A 16,201-nucleotide genomic window follows, 5' to 3' on the forward strand; every position below is an offset into this window, starting at 1 on the left:
ATAACATATCATATAATTTAAGGGTTTACTCATACTATATAACATATACCGGATTCCGAATCTTGTTCCTGTTGTTTTTGTTTCTGCACTCCGAATCTTGTTCCTGTTGTTTTTGTTTCTGCACTTTCTATTTTTTAGGTGTAGTATCCTCTTCGTAATCACTACCGTCAGAATCTGTTTATTCAATAATAAATTTAAATTCTTCAAATTTTAATATGTCTATAATGATGCCAATTTTTTGAATACCTAAATATTTATAAGTTCTGGATTTCCTCTTTTCGTTTCCTTTTCTTTTTAAAGCTCTTTTGCTTTTTCAACATAGCATTGCCCAAATCGTCTTCGCTTTCTTCTAAATCTATATTTATTAAAAATCAACCCAATAGCTTTTCAGCATTAATATCGTTTTTACTCTTATAAATGTTGCAGTTTAAATTAATATTACATGTTTCTTTTTGTTCATTTTTTTTTCTTTTGAGTATTTTTCTTGTCAGTTGACTCTATAAAGATCAGATTTCTAATTGTGTTCCTAAACCCTTTTTTCATAGTTCCTGCAATAATACAAAAAAAACAAAGTTAAACTATGACTTAGCTAAATTTTAAATACCAAAAAAAGAAAGGTCATTTATTGTGCCGTTAAAGTTTTGAATACCTTTTGGTTCAATCTCAGCGGTGCCGCATCCTTTCTTCTTTGAGCTTTTAACATAGATTGGGTTACTTAAGTTGTTTTCAACTTCTTTCCTTGTTTTTTTGGAGATGCTTCTACTTCTCCTGTCTATTACAAAGTACTTCTTATTTGATGTGTTTTATTTCATTTTCTACAACTGGGATCCAAAAAAATATTCAAGAATATACCATAAAATCAAAAACTATTTTTTATCAGTAAGTCTGTGACGTCAGTTTCTAGTCAACAACAAAAACCCTACCAATTTTCAACAGACACGGTATGTTGTTTCTTTTTGTTTTTAAGCATTTTTTAACCTAATAATAGATTCACATTAAGTAACTTATTAAAAATGTTCAAACATAAACTTAATATCCTTAAATCTTAAAACATCCCTAACATTTTTAAAACTAAACTTTATAATTTTAGTAATGCATTTCATCACGAAATTTGGTTATTGTAGTTCTTACTTTGAAAGTTTAGTATTCAAACCACACAACATATCTTATGTCTGGTTAACCGTCCGTTAAGCTAAAAAAAACTTTCAAAATCAATTAGTTTTTTTAAAAAAAAACTTTAAAATGACCCAAATTTTTGTCCACATAAAAAAAATCTGGTAAAAAACCTTTAGAACACATCTACGTTTTCTTAAACTTTAATAAAACCCAATTTTTTTAAACCTAACAATGACATCGGGTAGAAAACCTTTAAAAATCAATTACATATTTGTTCTAGAAAGATGACTGAAAATGTTAAAAAACTAAAACTTAAATCGTTTATTATATTAACTTCCTGTCAATTAAGAGATACATTTTGTAACTTCAATAACGTATATCAATAAACCTAACAGTGTTGGTAGATGTGTTTTAAATTTTGAACAGTTTTTTTAGATATTTTGTGTGCATGTATGTTGATTAGACATAAAGTAATTGTGTGGTAAATGTTGTTTTTACCCTTCTGCACTTATAACCCCTTTTTTTAATATAAATATTGTACTAATAATGAGGATTTGATCTCAACCATCCATTACAAGAAATCAATGGCTTAGAAAAAGTTTTCAGGGTTTTCGCAACTGAAGTGGGTTTTTATTTTAACATTTCCATATATATATATATATATATAACATGATACGTTGCAAGTATTAAAATATTTATAATATGATGCCACTTTCCTCTTAAAAAGTTTGGTTTTGTGTATAATATTTACACATCAATGAGATCTTATTTTACATATTCAATCTTATCTTACTTTACTAATAAAAAAAATACTCGGTGACACATGTTAGCTCCATATTAATTCTTGACCATATTTTCAATCCTAAAATCTTAATCTTTAGTTTCTTAATTCTAGATATATTCATGAATTAAAATAATTTATTATTTGGGTTATCAAATAAAACCATGTCATATAATTAACTTTACTATTAAAAATTAATATAATTATGTGTATATTCCGTTGTCAGCTTTTCTATATTTATCGTATAAATTGATTTACTTTCTTTTTGAGATAAATTATTTTATTCTAAGCAGAATTCCAAGATAATAACTAAAATATAATTTGTAAAAGTGTTATTGATAATAATAATAATAATAATAATAAAACAAAAATAATAATAATAATATATGTGTGTTAATACACAGTAAGTGTATTTACATGCCATAAAGTTTTTTTTTATTTACATTTATTAGGATTAAGTTAAAAAAAATTTAGTAAAAATTATATGTGTGTAAATTTTATGGATTGTTTTGGCACTTATTATTTTTTATATTGAGTTATTTTAAGCAAATATTCTAATCAACAATTAATATCCATATTGAAATATTTACTTTTCTTCTATCAAAATTAAAATATTGATATCAAAGATTTCATTTAAAAATATGAGATTCAACATACTGACAAAAAATGGGTTTTTAGACTGGGCAACGGGGTTTTTCACCTATAGTAGGTAAAATTCTTATAAAATTTACAATTTAAATAGTTTTCATTTGCACATGCATCTATTAATATGTTTATCTGATATAACTGTTTTCCGTCAAAATATTTTTATTGTATTTTGTAAAAAATTTTATATTATCTTCTTTAGCATCAATTATATTATAAAAAATACTAGAACTTGTCGTTCTCGTGAATGGATGGCCGACTACATTGTACTTGAAAATGATAATCTAGGGGAAATATGATTGGATAACAATAATGGTTTATCTTGTAAGTCAAGACTTAATGGTCTTGAATCTATTTCCTCTATTTTAAGTAAAACAGATACTTGTATTTGAAATACATTATTAAATTAAAAGGTTATATTCCAAATGAGACAACTATTTTTATACATGCATTTACTTTGACTTTTTCCAGATAAAATATTTCTTTTCAAATTCCAAATGAGACAATTTTCAATTGTCGCATGCTTTGCAATGACAATGAATATGAGTCGATGACAGTCTCTTTCTATGGTTGATTTGGTCCTTTGATGTCTTTTTTTTTTCCAGTGAACAACTACATGTTGCATTATCCTAAGTAACGAGCAAATGCGGCTTAAAGTTGTTATTGTTAGATAAACATGGGAAAACTTTTGACAAAACTTCAAATGTTGTACACGAGAAGATTTTTTTTTATTTGTAAATTGTAAATTCAAAACTTCGTTGTACATATAGTACAGATAGAAGTATATATGTAAGTAACAATTTACACATAATTATGTACTTATTGTTTACGTTTAATCGTGTTTTTTTTCCCATCATATTATCAACTGTAATTTAAACATTGATCCATCCCGTATAATTACACGAGGTCTAAATCTAGTGTTATAATATATAAAAAAGTCAATTATATATAAATCACCTCTTGTATAATAAAAAAAAATTAACCCGTTACATCATTAAAACTCCATCTTTCAAAGAAAAAGAAAAGTTAAAAGGAGTGAAGAGATAGTTATCTAAAGCACCACTACCACCATCTCAAAGCATAATGTTTCTAATGGGGTCCCATTAATGGAGATTACTACCCCCCTACTTCAAACATGCCTCCATCGATATGATACTACTTATATAATTAGACATCAGAGATTAGACAATAGACATCAATATAGAGTGCATTGGACGCAATCCCACTCCCACCATCAACTCACTATCTTCATGCCACCTCTCCCACATTCTTCCACCTTTTGGTATCTAAATTAAATTATGCTTGAGTTGAGTACCTTACAAGACCTCCTATATCCATAAACCTATGCATGTATATATATGTGAATGGTATGTTTCACCATGCATGCATGCATCATCACTCCTTTGGTTAAAGTGGCAAGAAATCAATGATGATGAATAAAGCAAAGTGAAAGAGGGATATAGTTGTAAAATAAGTAGTCAAATTAATCAATCAACAGTGAAAAGAAAAAGAGAGTGGACAAATGTTGATCCATGAAACCAATCCATCATCCACTTTGAACTTTCTTTGGGTGCCTTGGGATTCAACATCTACACTTTTGTCTTCACATTCTTCCTTCATGTAAAGTCATCACCAATTTCAAACATCACTAAACAAAAACTTATAATAATAATAATAATAATAATAATAATAATAATAATATGTATTTATTATTTGTATTTTTCCCTCATATTTTAATAATCCAATAAAAATAACACAATTCCCACATCCCTGAAAATGGATCCCAACCTACATCATCCTCATCACCAGCCAACTACTTTCAACTTCAATTTCAACCTTGTTAACCCACCCAAACCCCACCACCACAAACAACATGGGAGATCCCAACAATAATAATAATAATAATATTAATCTCTCCGAAATCAAAGACTTCCCCGACAAACAAGAACAACCTCAACCTCCGACCAAGAAACAACAGTTGGCACCCAAACGCACTTCCAACAAAGACAGACACACCAAAGTCGAAGGCCGAGGTCGTAGAATCCGTATGCCGGCTCTATGCGCCGCCAGAATCTTCCAACTCACTAGAGAACTAGGTAACAAATCCGATGGTGAAACTATTCAATGGCTGTTACAGCAAGCCAAGCCGTCCATCATAGCCGCCACTGGCTCCGGTACTATCCCGGCTTCGGTATTAGCCGCCACTGGTGCAACCTCACACGGGGTCTCCATATCCGCGGGTAACACCAGTGGCGGCAGTTGTAGGACCACTTGGCCAATGGTTACACCTTCGGGTATATGGCCAAGTGGTCCTACACCCGCATCTGGATTCGGGTTCCAGTCTTCGCCCGCTGGTCCATCGGGCGTTGAAAGCTCGAGTTACTTGCAAAAGATTGTGTTTCCCGGGTTTGATTTGCCCGGGTCTAATATGGGTCAGATGAGTTTTACTTCAATATTGGGTAGTCATAATAATAGTAATAATAGTAATAATAATCAGCATCAACAGCTTCCTGGGTTGGAGCTTGGGTTATCTCAAGATGTTCAATTAGGGGTTTTGAATCAGCAGGCTTTGAATCAGATTTACCAAATGGGTCAAACTAGAATGCATCATCAGCAACAGCAGCAGCAGGATTCAAATGATAATTCTCAAGGGTCAGAGGGACAGGGACAGTAGAATGTTTATTAATGTTAAGTAAATGGTTATATGAATTATGATGCCACCGGAAGCTAAAGTTTAGCACTTTGGGGTTACTGCCTTTATGTATTGCTGTTGTATAATTTGGTAAAAAGAAAGTGATGGATGATGATGAAGTTGGGTCTGTTTACAGGTGCTTCGGGTTCGGGGTTTGTGTTACTGTAAAGAATATATTTTTTTGTTGCCGCATATAGTTGCCTGTGATATGATTTTGCAGGACCATACTAGTTTGGATTTGGATTTGGATTTGGATTTGGATTGGAATCATGACATTTTGTTGTTTGTTTGCAGATGTATGTCTGTCTGTCTATTACAATATACATTATTGCCGTATTTTGCAAAATTTTTTAGTTGTTTTACACCGTCTTCCTTAATCTGTAATAGATCTTCATCTTCATTGTACTTAATTTGTAACATGAATTTAGAAGATGCATCATAGAAAGGGCAAAAGTGGTTATCTGATGATGGTGATTGCCTGATTGGGATTCTGGTTATTGTAACATCCGACCTATAATACTAACCAATATTGTGTGCTGAGCTCTGATGGATTTGTTTTTTGGTTGCTTCAGTGGAGACTTCTTATGATAAGCACTAATTCTAGAATTACTCCCACCCAAAGCATACTTAATTCTGGACATATCTTCTCGTGCATAGTGTTGGAATTATGTATGCCCGAGACACGTATTTAGATTAATGTGGCTAACTGTGCTTGATCCAAGTCGGGTCATACCCAATAACGAGCTAGATAGACACCGGATTGTATTTGTTTAAGATATGATCTTTAAACGAATACCGAACACAAAGTTTAGGAAATCGGTTTTTCTAAAATTGCACTTGAAAGATTAAAATAAATAATTTGGATTATTTATTTATTTATTTATTTAATTATTTAATTGGTTAAATAATTAAGAAAAGATTATAAAATAGTTTTATAATAGTGTAGGCTAGTTTTATATATGTGATATATATAAATATATAAATCAAAAAAAAAAAAAAAAAAAAAAAGATGGGTGGCCGGTTTTGGGTGGGACCCATCACCACCCCAACAAGCCAATATGATCAAAGTCTCTTGGTTATATTTTTGGTTAAAATCCCACTAGCCTACACATGCATTGGTGCACCTTTCATTTCATTTTTCAAGTGCAAGAAAACTCCCACTCTCCCTCTCTTTTTCCTCTCGGCCGAAACAAGCAAGGAAGGAGGGCTCGGGTGCTCGGTTTTCTAGTGTTCTTGTCCTAACACTCATCCGGTGTTGCTCGTGGGTATCACCTCTTGAGGCATCCTACTCTTGGAGGCTAGTCCATCTTCCTCTTCATATCATCCTACTCTTTTGAGGTAAAAGAGTTATTGTTATTATTAATTTTGTAAGCCTTTTGTTCTTGTAGATTGATCCTATTTCGGGTTTTAGCCTTGTTACATATTGGTATGTTTCATAAAATTAACAATAGGTTGTTGATATTATCATGCTTCCGTTGCTAGATTAGTAAAAATGTTTCAACTAATACTCTAAAATAGATACTAAAACCCAACAATTGGCATCAAGAGCCGGTTACAAGGACATAGGTTTACTTTTAGTTTTTCCCCTTTGGTTTTATAAAATTAACATGCATGAGATTTTATAAAACCCAAGATCTTAACATATGGATGTTAAAGTTCAAAAAAAAAAAAAAAAATTTGGTTTTTGGCCAAATGGGCCGAAACCCATTTGGGCCGTGAGGTTAAAATGGGCCGAAGCCCTTTGGGCCGGTTTTTTTTTTAATTGGGCCGAAGCCCAATAACTTTTGTTGGGCCGAAGCCCAATAACCACCGTGAGGGGTTTTTTAGTCTTTAAATATATATTTGGATATGTATTTATTTGTAAGTTAGTCCCTAAACCGAGCCTAGACCGATGTGGATGTTGTGATTGTGTGTTGTGATTTATCTATATTATTACTCATTTGGAATGTAATAGTAATTAGGGCTTGTATTTATTTTTTACAAATGGTTGTAATAGTAAATAGGTTGTTTGTAATTTTCTTTATTTTTAGAACAAATGTATTAGGATATATTTGTTGTAAATTGAAGAATTACAAGGTTTTGGTGGATTGGGCCTATTGGGCTTATTTGGGTTAATTGGGCCTCACAAGCCCAATTTGGGATTCAAAGCCCATTAAAGCCCAAATTCACATTTTGGGCTCAAGGAAGCTTATGGAAGTCCAAGGCCCACTAAGAAGCCCAAGTTGAAATCACAACAAATTAAAGAGGAGACACTTGAAGCATTGGATGCAAGATCAAGTGGGAGCATATCACTCATCCTTGTGTCATGTTTTGTCCCTTAGGATAAGACTAGGACACACACTTGTTTCGGCCAACAAGTGTGGTCCGCTTAGAGGCTCGTGTTTATGGTTGACCTTATGATGTTTGTATGCTTGTATGATTATGTTTGATTGTGTTTGAATGGTAGATATAGGATATCAATCCGTCACATAGATCTTTTAAAACAAACATATAAAATGGGTTCTAATAATTATTGGTAATTGACGTGACACGTAGTATTTATAAAATAATTAAATAGCCGTCTCACGCCTATAATAAAAATGGTTTTATTATAATTAGAACCGGTGAAAATCGTTTTCATATAACCGTGTTACTAAATGCATGTTAGAACATGGTAAATAGTTTCCTAAATCTAGAATATTGGAAAACTTAAAATCCCTTTTTTTCATAATTACCAAGGAAACAAGTCTAACACCATCCTTTTGTAAGACACTTAACGTATTAGGAAACTTTAAATGGGATAAAGGTCACCTAACCATTTTAGAGCAAACTAATATACTTAAGGTAATATTAACATATTTGTGGGATAAAGGTCACCTAACCACTTGTATGTTAATCTTACACGTTTATACAAGTAGGATGACTTGAATTGGAAACCATGTGATAAAGGTCACCTAAGCATGGGGTCCAATGGTGTTGATGGGATAAACATGCCAACACGAAATAAGGATTTCGAATGGTCCCATACCTCTAGAAGTTGCAAAGGGTTGCAATTGTCAAGGTTGACTACCTTGTTAAATCAAATAACGGGATAAAGGTCACCTAACCGAAATTTGATTTATCGTTGGATTCTAGAATTTAATTATTATTTTAAAATTTGGAATAAAAGGGTATTAATAATTAAATTGTTTATAATACTAAAAGGAACTTTGTTAAATTTTGTAGATGGCCGCTAACAATGCAAACACCTCTACCCATAACACCCGTAACCTATCCTTAAGAACCATCCTTGAAAAGGATCGTCTAAACCATAATAACTTTATGGATTGGTATCGCAACTTGAGAATAGTTCTCAAGCAAGAAGAGATATCATATGTCTTAGACGATCCCATTCCCGACGAGCCTAACGTGGAAGATGAGGAGGCTTATAACGATTGGGTCAACTACACCAAAGATTCGGTGCAAGCCTCTTGCCTCATGTTAGCGACTATGATTCCCGAAATTCAAAAGGATTTCGAGCATCATGGGGCATACGACATGATAACTCAATTGAAGGAAATGTTCCTTCAACAAGCTAGAGCGGAACGTTTCGAAACGGTTCGAGCGTTTCATGCATGTCGTATGGAGGAAACCCAAAGCGTCTCATCTTATGTCCTAAAGATGAAAAGCTACATTGAAAAGCTTCGTAGGTTGAATTGTCCCGTCTCAAATGAGTTGGCTACGGATTTGATCCTCAACTCTTTGACCAAAAGGTTTGAAACCTTTGTCATGAACTATAACATGAACGGGTGGGACAAAAGCATTGGTGAGCTTCACGCAATGCTAAGAACGGCCGAAGCGGGAATGGGTAAAAGGGTTTTACCCGTTCTAACAATCAATGAAGGAAAAAGGGGACATAACTCCAACCCCAAAGCAAGTGTTGCTAAGGGCAAGGGCCACGTCCAAGGAAAGGGAAAGAGGAAAGCCATCACGCCCACCAAACCGAAGGAAAAGAAGCAAAAGGTTGCGGCGCAAGATCCATGCTTTGAGTGTGGAGAGATAGGTCATTGGAAAAGGAATTGTCCGACCTATCTCAATGCGTTAAAAGATAAGAGGGATGCGGGGCATACCTCAGGTATTATCTTTACTATACATATTGAACTAAATGTTATTTCTTCAAATACATGGGTACTTGATACCGGATGTGGAACTCACATTTGCAATTTGTTGCAGGGGTTCAAAAGAAGTAAACAACTCAACAAAGGGGACATTAGTCTCTTTATGGGCAATGGAGCAAGAGTTGAAGTCCAAGCCCAAGGAGACTACTTGTTAAAGCTTCCAAGTGGTTTGGAAGTAATTTTGAAGAATGTTTTGTATGCTCCTAAGTTAAGGAGAAACATTATTTCCGTGTCTCTTTTAAAACAATGTGGCTTTGATCTTAAATTTATAAATTGTGATATTCATGTTTTGATGAATGGCATGTTTTATTTTAAAGCTATACCCATGAATGGTATATATGAAATAGATCAAAGTGGTATGTCACATAGTAGTTCAATGTACAATGTCAACACCAAAAAAACTCAAGAAGGACTTGGGTGATTCCTATCTTTGGCATTGTCGCCTTGGACATATAAACAAGAATCGCATGCAAACTCTTCGCAAGAGTGGTATTCTAGAAACCAATGAGTTTGATTCATTTGATATATGTGAATCTTGTTTACAAGGCAAAATGACAAAGCAACCCTTTAATAAAACTTTTGAAAGGTCAAAAGAATTATTGGGTATCATACATTCGGATGTATGTGGTCCTTTTAGACCAATGACTAGGAATGGTGAAAGATACTTCATTACCTTTATTGACGATTATAGTCGATATGGTTATGTGTACTTAATGAAACACAAAGATGAAGCTTTTGAAATGTTCAAAGACTTCAAAGCTGAAGTAGAAAGACAACTCAAGACCACAATCAAAGTACTTCGTAGTGATAGAGGAGGTGAATACCTAAGTGGTATTTTTCAAGATCATCTTAAGAGTTGTGGAATTATTTCACAACTTACTCCACCTGGAACACCACAACATAATGGTGTGTCTGAAAGGAGAAATCGTACCCTATTAGATATGGTTCGATCGATGATGGCTAGAAGCACTTTACCTCTATCATTTTGGGGCTATGCTTTACTTTCCGCTGTTCGCATATTGAATATGGCTCCAACCAAGAAAGTGGAGAAGACACCTTTTGAAGTATGGCATGGAAAGGCTCCATCGCTATCATTCTTAAAAGTTTGGGGTTGTGAAGCTTATGTAAAGCAATACACCCCAAACAAATTAGAAGTCCGATCCACTAAGTGTATCTTTATAGGTTATCCTAAAGATGATTTAGGATATTACTTTTACGATCCTAGTGAGCAAAATGTTATTATTGCTCGAAAGGGTAAGTTCTTGGAAACTAAGTTCCTTGAGGAAGGAACTAATAGTAGAACAGTGAAATTTGATGAGGATCAAGAATCACAAGATGATACACAATTGGTTGATACTAGCACTCAACAAGAGGTTGTTGAAAGTGATCAAGTGGTTGATCAAAACACACAAAACGTTCGCAGATCTGGTAGAATTAGCAATCCACCTGAAAAATATGGATTTTTTGTAGAAGGTTGCTACGTGGTAGATTCGGATGAACCGACCACATACCGTGATGCAATGTCCAAGAATGATTGTGACAAATGGCTTGAAGCCATGAACGTTGAGATGCAATCCATGTATGACAACCAAGTTTGGGAATTGGTTGAACCACCACTCAACTCCAAAGCTGTTGGAAGTAAGTGGGTTTTCAAAAGGAAAACTGATATGCATGGAAACTTGGATACTTATAAAGCAAGACTTGTAGCTAAAGGTTTCACTCAAACTCAAGGGGTTGATTATGATGAAACTTTTTCGCCTGTGGCAATGCTAAAGTCTATTAGGATATTATTTGCCATAGCTGCACATTATGATTATGAAATCTGGCAAATGGATGTCAAGACCGCTTTCCTAAATGGATATCTTGAGGAAGATGTCTATATGGTTCAGCCTGAAGGTTTTGTCGATCCAAAACATCCTAATAAAGTATGCAAGTTAAAGAAATCAATCTATGGATTGAAACAAGCATCTAGAACTTGGAATCATCGTTTTGATGAAGAAATCAAAAGTTTTGGATTCATCAAGAACGCTGATGAGGCTTGTGTGTATAAGAAAGCTAGTGGGAGTATAATTACCTTCTTAGTATTGTATGTCGATGACATTCTACTATTTGGAAATGACATTCCAACCATGGAAAGCGTTAAGGCTTGGCTTGGAAGTAGATTTTCCATCAAGGATCTAGGTGAAGCTGCCTATATTTTGGGAATAAAGATCTATAGGGATAGGTCAAGGCGCTTGATAGGTTTGAACCAAAGTACATACATTGATAAAATCTTGAAAAGGTTCAAGATGGAAAACTCCAAGAAAGGTTTTGTACCTATTCAAAGAGGGACCATATTGAGTTCAGCTCAATGTCCAAGCTCAAAGGGTGAGCAAGACATGATGAAACAAATCCCATATGCTTCTGCTATAGGATCCATCATGTATGCGATGATATGTACTAGACCGGATGTGTCATGCGCTTTGAGCATGACAAGCAGATACCAACAGAATCCAGGAGACAGTCATTGGATGGCTGTTAAGAGCATATTGAAATACCTTAGGAGAACTAAGGATATGTTTCTGATATATGGATCTGGTGAGGAGGAACTCGCTATAAAAGGTTACACAGATGCGAGCTTCCAAACTGATCGAGATGATTCTCGATCACAATCTGGGTATGTGTTCACTCTTAATGGAGGAGCTGTCTCTTGGAAGAGCTCAAAACAGGAAGTGGTAGCATTGTCCACTACAGAATCAGAATACATCGCCGCTTCATTGGCAGCTCAAGAAGCTGCATGGTTGAAGAAGTTCATTTCTGATCTAGGGGTGGTCTCTTCCATTCAAGACCCCCTAGAAATATTTTGTGACAACGAGGGTGCGATTGCACAAATCAAGGAACCTCGTTCGCACCAAAAGACAAGGCACATAGAGCGGAGATTCAACTACATAAGGGATGAAGTTGAAAAAGGAAAGATATGTATTCGCAAAGTTGGAACTGATCAAAATCTTGCGGATCCATTCACGAAGCTCCTAGAAAGACCGAAACATGAGCGTCATGCGAGTGGCTTAGGACTTCGATATTCTAGTAATTGGATTTGATCTATTTTGTATTAAAGTTTAAAAGACTTTTGTAATTTAACTCTTTTATATGATTATGGAATCTTGAGTTAAATTCTAATTTTGCATGTTTAATCCATGAATAAGTTATCTTATTCTAAAAGTCCGTAGTCGATCACATTTGTGGGAACAAATATGAAGCAAGACTATTATGAACTAGGATTGGTGGATATTCATAAGGAATGAATATGGAGCATAGGTTTGCTGCCAAAGTTCATAGATATTTGTGGGATACAAATATTGGACTGACCCGCTCTCAATATTACTACATGGAGTCGATTGACTTGATCATTAGTAATTTTGAGTAAAGGAGAATTTCATATTATCCTTAGACCTGAGATGTATACTGGGTCTTGATTTTCACCAAGTATTACACTTTGACTCTCCCCTTTGCTATTCGTAAAAGATGGTACATAAGGATGAGCTCAGGTGGAGTATAAAAGTGATAGTGAGAGGCGTATACAGTCAAGAAGGAATTTGTTCCTCTTATGTGTTGAGAGTTTAGATGTCTAAGGCCTGATAAAGTTGAATTGAAAAGAGAATGATCACCTATGTCTCTTAGATCCAACATGACATCTAGTAACAAAGAGATATAATGATAGATTCACCTAAATCATATCAAGTAAGGGACTTGAAGGGATGATGTTATTGAATGGCACTTCGTCAAACACATTAGGGGTGGTGAACTGTTGTTAGGCGGTATTCACCACTTGCATTAATTTTCTATGTATCTCGTGCAAGTGGGAGATTGTTGGAATTATGTATGCCCGAGACACGTATTTAGATTAATGTGGCTAACTGTGCTTGATCCAAGTCGGGTCATACCCAATAACGAGCTAGATAGACACCGGATTGTATTTGTTTAAGATATGATCTTTAAACGAATACCGAACACAAAGTTTAGGAAATCGGTTTTTCTAAAATTGCACTTGAAAGATTAAAATAAATAATTTGGATTATTTATTTATTTATTTATTTAATTATTTAATTGGTTAAATAATTAAGAAAAGATTATAAAATAGTTTTATAATAGTGTAGGCTAGTTTTATATATGTGATATATATAAATATATAAATCAAAAAAAAAAAAAAAAAAAAAAAAGATGGGTGGCCGGTTTTGGGTGGGACCCATCACCACCCCAACAAGCCAATATGATCAAAGTCTCTTGGTTATATTTTTGGTTAAAATCCCACTAGCCTACACATGCATTGGTGCACCTTTCATTTCATTTTTCAAGTGCAAGAAAACTCCCACTCTCCCTCTCTTTTTCCTCTCGGCCGAAACAAGCAAGGAAGGAGGGCTCGGGTGCTCGGTTTTCTAGTGTTCTTGTCCTAACACTCATCCGGTGTTGCTCGTGGGTATCACCTCTTGAGGCATCCTACTCTTGGAGGCTAGTCCATCTTCCTCTTCATATCATCCTACTCTTTTGAGGTAAAAGAGTTATTGTTATTATTAATTTTGTAAGCCTTTTGTTCTTGTAGATTGATCCTATTTCGGGTTTTAGCCTTGTTACATATTGGTATGTTTCATAAAATTAACAATAGGTTGTTGATATTATCATGCTTCCGTTGCTAGATTAGTAAAAATGTTTCAACTAATACTCTAAAATAGATACTAAAACCCAACACATAGTTGATGCATCCAAAACGTGTTGGTGGTATTTGAGGTTAGACTTTACTTATGAGGTCAACATTTTTCGCGTCTGCTACTGATGTGGATTCGCCTAGTGTGTTACCGTTATATTTTCAAAACCTGTTCTTGAGATGACTTGTGTAAGTGTTTGCATGATTAATTAGTTATTGGAGCAGGTTAGATGATGTCTAGAATAGCATGTTGTGATAGTTATGACTTGTGAGTGGAACTTTTCCACTTTTATCCTCTTTTTTTTAAGAGTTGGGTCGCTAAGTGGTGGTCCAAGAAATTGCATACAGAATCAGGCAGGTTTTTTGTAGCTCAAAAATAAATATCTTGGATTTGAAACCTGCAAGTTGTCGATAGGTGATTGTATTTTATATAGTTTTAAAAAGATGTAGGTTGTCATTTTATCACTTCTAAGAGAACCCATTTATGTTAATTAGGTCTTGTTCCAATGCCTAAAAGACATCTACATATTATCCTAAATTATTTCTTTAATGACTAGATTAGAATTTGGGGTATTTCAAATAATACTTTATGTTATATATTGTAAATCAAATGAGGTGTTTAAAAGAGTAAGATGGCATATTATTTGAATACACAAAAAGTAAATGCAAATTAAATTCATACAAAATAATCTGAGTGGTTGAGATAAGAAATAAGCAATAATTTTGATTTAGGTGTGGTGAAAAAGTTAAAAGGATTTCTCGGTAAAGATTCTAATTGGTTTAGATTACAGAGACAAAATCTATTTTGAAGTTCAACTTTATAAACTAGCACTTCATGGTGGGTAACTGGGTATTGCTTGAATTTTGGCTTCCTCATGTTGATTTAAAGTTGGGCTTCCTAAATCCAATATATCACGGGGAGGCTAAAAATTTCATCTCATGAAATGTGGTTCATTTAGTCCACCTATTGGTTAACTTGATTATATGGTTTAAAGGACCCAAAAGGAACAATGCATGTTTTGATTCATTCTATGTGAGTTTTGCTTGACCCTCTCCAACATTTATACCTTGTTGGCTGTTTTGTCCTTGGTTTTGTTTGTATTGTTGGGAAGACATGCCATAATATGGATCAAACAAGTGAGGATCCACATTGTTCAATATGTTAACATCCCTGATAAAGTCATTACAATCCACTCCCTTCCTTGTGTAAGGTTCCACCTTTAATGCGTTTAAAAAATAATAGCATTTTTTGGTATATTGTAGAATATTTAAATGTAAATAGTGTGTAATTTTAACTAGGTTAGTTAACTTCATATCATATTTAAATGTGTTCTTGATAGTTCACTCACTTTATCACTCTATAGAATCATGTCATCAGTAACGTTTACGTAAAGATCCAACAACATCGACTCCATAGAAACGTATAGTAGTTATCCACGAGGTTAGTACCGTCATCTAAATGACACAATACTGCTCTGATGATATATGGCAACACCCACCGGCCAAAAAAAACTATAAACTTGTTTGTTTTGTCCACTGGCTTACGGTGATTATACTTTGTGTTGTCTCCATTGACTCACGGAGACGAGAACTTTACACGATGTCACTCCTCCTGATACTATTTATATTAAACACACTTAAATATGCAACTCGAATAGAATCCGTTGTAAATACGGTCCACACTCGATGTGCCATTCTCCTAAAATGTTCACATCTTTTAGATCCAGACACTTTGAAAGAATATCACATCCATTGTTCATAAACCTTTGAAAACAAAGAAGGCAAGCTTGAACCCAAGATAAGACATCACCAAAAATAACAACCAAAGACAGCCTCTACTAATGGAAAAAATCATGAAATATACTGTGATAGAGAAAAGTTACAAGCAATGAACATGTGAAAACCCATAATAATATAAGATGATTCATACTCCACTATGTGTGATAGAAAATAACTAAACAAGAAAACCACTTGATAGTGTGTAATTTTACATCGATTTGACATAGCTAGTAGTAGACAGCCATGACCTATAAATTATCATACGAATATACTAAGGGAAAATTCCTCAAATAATCATTTTTAAATCGACATTTTCCAAATTTAGTCTTGGTTTTGAAAAATTCCCCAAATAGTCATTAGTTACTGTTGGA

At 34.0% G+C, this 16,201-nt stretch overlaps 1 pseudogene; it reads left to right on the forward strand.

Annotated features, from left to right (window-relative positions):
* The first annotated feature begins 4,318 nt into the window (after positions 1-4,318).
* Positions 4,319-5,565, forward strand: LOC143607988 (transcription factor TCP20 pseudogene; annotated as a pseudogene).
* Positions 5,566-16,201: the final 10,636 nt, after the last annotated feature.

This window comes from Bidens hawaiensis, unplaced genomic scaffold, assembly GCF_021521415.1.
Source record: "Bidens hawaiensis isolate Kalapana, Puna unplaced genomic scaffold, B.hawaiensis_p1.1 tig00092688_1, whole genome shotgun sequence".
NCBI classification, from domain to species: Eukaryota; Viridiplantae; Streptophyta; class Magnoliopsida; order Asterales; family Asteraceae; genus Bidens; species Bidens hawaiensis.